Source organism: Tripterygium wilfordii, chromosome 15, assembly GCF_013401445.1.
Source record: "Tripterygium wilfordii isolate XIE 37 chromosome 15, ASM1340144v1, whole genome shotgun sequence".
Lineage (NCBI taxonomy): Eukaryota > Viridiplantae > Streptophyta > Magnoliopsida > Celastrales > Celastraceae > Tripterygium > Tripterygium wilfordii.
Window position 1 is genome coordinate 7,710,190 of NC_052246.1, and position 6,336 is coordinate 7,716,525.

Below are 6,336 nucleotides of genomic sequence, written 5' to 3' on the forward strand. Positions count from 1 at the left end.
AGATACCCGATGTGTTTACTTGCGTTTGTTAATGGTTTGTGATATGCTATATTGTGTTTGAATTGATTTGTTATTGAAATCCCTTATGCAAGTGTCATATCCTAGTTCAGTCAACTCAATGGATGAAATAATGTTTGAGAATGAATGCTTTTATTGGAAATTGTTGCTCTGATGCTTGGAAATGGTTAACTAATTAATTAGCGAAGAAATTTATGTTGCTAATTTCTGTGGCAATCAGCAACAGAATATAACAAGTATTCCGTCGCAAAAATTGTTCAACTTTTTTCTTGTATTGAATCTGAAGGTGATCCTTATAAGCTTTAGGGCCAAGATTTCACGGGGATACCAATGCTACAATCTAAAGATGCATCCCTATGAAACGTATGGTCGGGCCCCTTACCACTAAAAGAGTTGAAAAGGTGAGACTTATATGATAAAGAGAAAGAACATGAAATGAGAGAAAAGAACATATCTCTACTGAAGGGAAGATCATTATCACTAGAATCAGCAGAGAAGTTAAACACCCTTTGATGCAAATAAACTCAGAATCACAAAAGGTTTATTTGATAAGAACAAAAATAGAACAATATGAGAATTACTCTAAAAAACAAGGACTCACTCCTAGGAATCTCTCCTATCAAACATTATTTTTCTCAAATTAAAACAAGGTAATCATTCCATCCCAAAACTAGACTTAAATAGTAAAATACGACTTAAATGCGTCCCAATTGTAGTGCCAGAATTAAGCACCTTATTATGACAGTTGCTAATCTTCCGCCACCATCAATTCCATGATCAAATATACTGGTCTTCCACCACGATCTCCTCCCCTAATCCGATCTTTTGACTTCCCATATTTGTCTCCATGAATTCCTTGAGCTTCTGTTGGATTTGTGCAATGACAGCCTCTTCAATCTTAATGTCAACCTGCTAGTCTTGACTCCCTAGGTCTAGCTTTGCACCATACACACACACACACACATATAAGGAGAGATTATGGATAAAGAGAAATGCCATGCCTAGCAAGTATGATAGGTTCCACTAGAAGGGAAGACCTCGTTTGTGAATTTGGCTTCTAGTCTTTATGGTGATCTACATCTCCTGTTTATTTGGCATGTTCTTGTCATGGAAGATTATGGAAAATCGCTTGCTTGTCTGTTACTTGAGTTGCTAGATCAAATCGCTTTGTCATCGCAATATCTTTATAGTGATGGGAATCATGGTGTATGTCCCAAGTCGTGGTTCCTCTTCATGGAAGCTGTTGGAACAATAAACACAAGTAGCTTATTCCACTCTCCTAGAATGTAGACCTCATGCTTGCTATTGAGATAAATGGGCTGACGTTTGGCGTTCCTTAATCCTCATGGTGGATTGAACGTTGGAAGGTGGCTTGATTTTCAAAGTGCATGACGAAATTAGCTATGTTCTCTAGTTGTCATACAACTATTGGATATGCATCTGAGACAAATTAGGAACATGTAGGCTACAAACTCTGTATTTTCCTGAACTCTCTTGAGCTTATCTAGCTAAAATATCTTTCACTTACTAACAAACTGTGTAACAACAAGAGAAACAACTATCACATGAAATCCCTAGATTTTAGCTTTTTCTAAACACAACCCCTTCAAACATTATTGATTTTCAGCAACTGATTATCCTATATTTCAGCTCAAATAAACTCAAATTTCCTATAAAATGAACAACAATTGGTGTATAATCTCCTTGTTCTCACCACGTATCCATTGGTGATTGGATGAGAGTGGTCATTGATGGGTCCTATGTTGTCACGTGTCATTAGGTGACTGGAGGTCACTTTCCGTACGAACAATAATTATACATTCGTTTATTTAATGATTTATTTATTTATTTTTACATATTGTTAATATGTTTTCATTTGACTTATCATATTCTTTTTTCTATAAAAAAACCAAAAATCTACACTTTGTCAAATTTTCTAAACAATAAAAAATGAAAAAGATGCGTGTTCACGAACTACCACATCCATTTTCACTGACGGGTGACAGAATCGACAATCATATGCATCATGTCGATCCGACCAATAGTGGCCTCATCTCTGCATGTCGACACCACTATTTGAATCACAGGAACAAGGCACACCCATCCCACCAAGTCACCAGCTGAAACATGACCAGAGTTATCAATCTAGCTCCTTCAATGATAAGAAACCCTAGGGTGAAAACGAGGGTATTTATGAGAATTCAACAAAAAGGTGAGAATAGTTTGGTAATAAAAATGAAATGCTGGTTAAATTGTTCAAATAGGTAGCATTTCATAATGCTACATAAAATGATCCCAAAATGTTACGTAGAATTGTCCAACAAAATTTGTGCCTGGTTCACAAGTAGCATATATGCTACTAAGTATTGTGATGGTCCACCAAAAAAACAATTTGACAATGCGAACGTGGCATAATTTCAAGATTTGGTTACCCAACAACTAATGAGTAGGTGATGCATATTTGTTCTTTATGTGCGCAAGAATGTACTAACTTATTAGTATATATTTATATTTGTAAGATAACAAAAAATATGTAGCTCTTTTTTTCCAATTACTTATAAGTATCTTAATTAATTATAATTTTTTTAGAAATTAATTTTTATTTACTTTTGCAATTATATGCCTTTGTTACAACTAAAATGCATAATACACCTGCGCGTAATTTGTCACAGAATATTACACAGCGTAAAATGTTACCAACAAAAATTGAACCAAATACTACCAACCATTTAGACAACATATTGATGTAATAATTTCACCTAGCAATTCTATCACAAGTAGTTAATTAATTAAAACACAATTATCGTTCCAATTCAAGGGTTGATTCTTTCTTAAATATACTGCGTTCATGATGCCAACAAATGTTATTAAAAATGGATTAATCCTATTCGGTTCAAGATCGTTAAGCCAAGGCTAATAACTTATTTACGATCTAAAGAACTATAATAACCAATCAATCCTCTTAACCTTGTTCATGACAGTCGACAATTGATTTTCTTAATTCTGGTTCTAGAATGCTTGCTGACGGCCGCTCAAGCGCTGTGGGGCGCTCGAGCAGCGAAATTCCTGCTTGAGTGCTTTGGGCCTCTCAAGCGACCTAGAATCCTCCTTTTGGTCCAACGGGTAAATTTTTCGCCCGCTCAAGCAGCCATCTTGTACCCTTTTTTCACAAATTCCTCTAATGCTCATCTTTTTCGCTCTGTATCTTCATGCTTACAATAAAAAAACAAGGAATTTGAATAGTATTAACTCAATTTTATCAAAAGATTATCGAGAACATTATAGAAATAAGCACAAAAGTGTGATAAAATATATGCACATCAAATATCCCACACTTATCTTTTTCTCGTCCTCAAGTAAAACAAAGACAAAAGGAGACATTAAATTAATTGATACACCCAAATCCAATAAAGCATGTTCAACATTTTTACTAGTTATGCAACAAGGTATAGTGAAACTCCCTAGATCCTTAAGTTTCAGCGGCAACTTCTTTGGTAATATGGCACTACACTCTTCAGTCAGTTGCACAGCCTTATTCTTATCGAACTCCTTCTTTTCTTGTACAATAGAAGGTTCCACATATGTCTTTGGGGTTGTCTTTTACAATGACAGTGCTTCTTTTATATTTCTCCTAAGACGCCCTGGAAACGGGGTCAGAGGGACATAAGATCTCATAGGTGGAGCAAATTTATCAGTGTCAAACCAACCATTCATGACCACAAGTCACAGCTGTTCTTGTGCTCGATATGTGACAATCTTGTTCGATATTATTGACGTTGTCACATTATAATCAATAGCTTTCTACTCTCCAAAATCTATAGCAACTCGACTTTATTGCTCATCACAAAGTGTAATTGCCATGAATTGCTCCCGATTGTTCCGATTGATCTCAGTTTGGTTTAGAAACTTTCTAGCCTCTCTTCGACTCAATGCCTCTGTAATTTGACCCACTTGTGCCTCCAATTTGTATTGACTAATTGTCAACTGTCGCACAATGTCCTCCAATGTGGTGGTAGGTGGATTTGCTTGATTTTGAGTGTTCTTCCAAGGAAAGTTTGGATGTGCCCTAAAACTTGAATTATAAGCAATAGAATAGGGATCAAACCTTGGATTTCTATTGTAGGAGTTCATAATGTTGGTTGTTCTTGCACAAACTTCAGGAAATCTCCTCCTTGGGGGCATGTAATGGTAGCATGGCCTATGACATATAGCTCTTGTTGAAGTGCATGCCCATTCATTACTAGAAACATGTCCAACTTGTTAGCAATGGCATTAACCTGTGGATTTGGTGCAAAAGAGTCAGAATTAGAGATTTCATAAGCACCAACTCGCTTACCTATCACTTCCGAATGTTGAGTTTCAACAGCTAGATTGTCAAACAAAGTTTGACATTCCACTAAAGTCTTGTTTTTGATGGATCCCTTGCATAATTATTGACTCAACCTTACTTGGAACTGTCAGTGTCTTATAGAAAATATGCATCAACACTAACAAAGGTAAAGTATGATGGGGGCATTGAGTTAACAGATTATTGAACCTTTCTCATGCCTCTGAAAATGACTCATCAAGTTGTTGTTCGAATTGCATGATTTTGTCCCTGAGAGCATCAATTTTCTAAGTCAAGAAAAACATTTCCAAAAATTTATTTTGTACCTCAGTCCATGTAGTCAATGAACCCAACCTCAAACCATTGAGCCAAGTCCTTGCTTTGTCCTTCATAGTGTAGGGAAAAATCTTCATCCTTAAAAACTCTTTAGTAACCCTTATCGTCAAAGACATGCTAGAAACCATATTAAAATTTCACAAATGTGACTAAGTGGATCTTCCGAACTTAGACCATGGAAAGAATGCATAATAGTGAAGTGAATAGTCTTAAATATTGAAGGAGATTGAGGAATGGTGGGGATGTCAAGATCACCCATCGTCTTAGCTTGCACTATTTCCTCCATCTTTTTATTGTCCGTTGAGGTTTCTTCTTTCGCTTTAGCTTTCACTTCCTTGATTCTTGTTCCTCAACAGACCTTCGACGTCGTCTATGTAAGGTTGTAATTCTCCTTTCAAAGAACGTCTAGCTTGCCAAAACCTTGATGTAATAATTTCTTGCAAGTGCACAAGAGTATAAATAGCACAGTCTATGTAAGACGAGGTCAATCCCACAGATACTAGTGATATTTTCATTCCTTGACTACTCTTTCCATTTGTTTCTGTATCACAAAAATTAGGACCATTTTACCCACTCCAGCCCTCCTGAATAGTATCATTTTTCCTCCACGACGATAAGGAGCTAAAAGGGTCTACTACTTTATTCCTATTTCAAAAATAGACAATTTTGTCTCTAACTGTATAAAGGCAGGCGCTAATTTATTATCTATTTATATTAATGCTTTTTCTTGACTTTAATATAATAGTAAGAAAAAAATCACGGTAGACTAGCTGATATTTCTGTCTGTTAATGAAAGAGCCCTATGCAAAAAAAAAAAATGCATGTCGTGTCTTTGAAATAGTTCGAATCATTTTGACAATAAGACCTATCACGAATGATATTGATTTCACTCTAAGAGAAAGTTCTAATGATCTCGATATAACTAAAAAATATAGGCATCTTTGGGTTTAGTGCACCTAACTGGATGAATGATTGAGAATTTATGGGAAAAGGAAGAATGATTGATGTAAATAAAATAAGCAAGTAAAGAAATAAAATTCAGATTTGTTACCAAGATGAGAGAAGCCTAGGGTAATGATTTCACATAGCAATCCTATCACAACCATTCAATTAATTAGCACACAATTATGATTTCAATTCAAGGGTTGATTTTTGCTTAAATATGATGGTTCGTTCACAGTCATTAACCCAATGCTAATAACTCATTACGATATAAAGAACTATAACAACCAACCAATCCCTTAAACCTTGTTTGTCGCAGTCGATAATTGATTTCCTTAATTTCTGTTTCACTAAGACACGTAAATTTTGTTCGTACCTTAGTCCTAGCTAGATGAGTCTAATTGAGCATTCAATTGTTGATCAAGAAATCAAATAAACAATAACTATAAGCATGACAATTAAAGACAGGAATCATTGAACCAAAATTGTGCATGCATTAAATTGAAATACTTGCAATATTCATACTAGGCTACATCAAGCCCTAACAAAGAGGTTTAGTTACAACCCATCATCCAATGAACAAAACAAAATAAAAAAGAGAATCCATAGAAAGAAGATGAAGAAACCCCATTGAGATTGATGGAATTGTTGTTGGGTAGAAAGCTTTGATTCTTGGGACCCTTGCAAAGCTTGGAGAGGAAGAGGTTTGCAGT

The 6,336-nt window shown here is 35.5% G+C and overlaps 1 non-coding gene across 1 annotated transcript; it reads left to right on the plus strand.

Moving 5' to 3' along the window:
- Positions 1-4,516: 4,516 nt before the first annotated feature.
- Positions 4,517-4,623, plus strand: LOC119980161. The gene has a single exon (XR_005463801.1). It is a non-coding gene; the product is annotated as a small nucleolar RNA R71 (small nucleolar RNA).
- Positions 4,624-6,336: the final 1,713 nt, after the last annotated feature.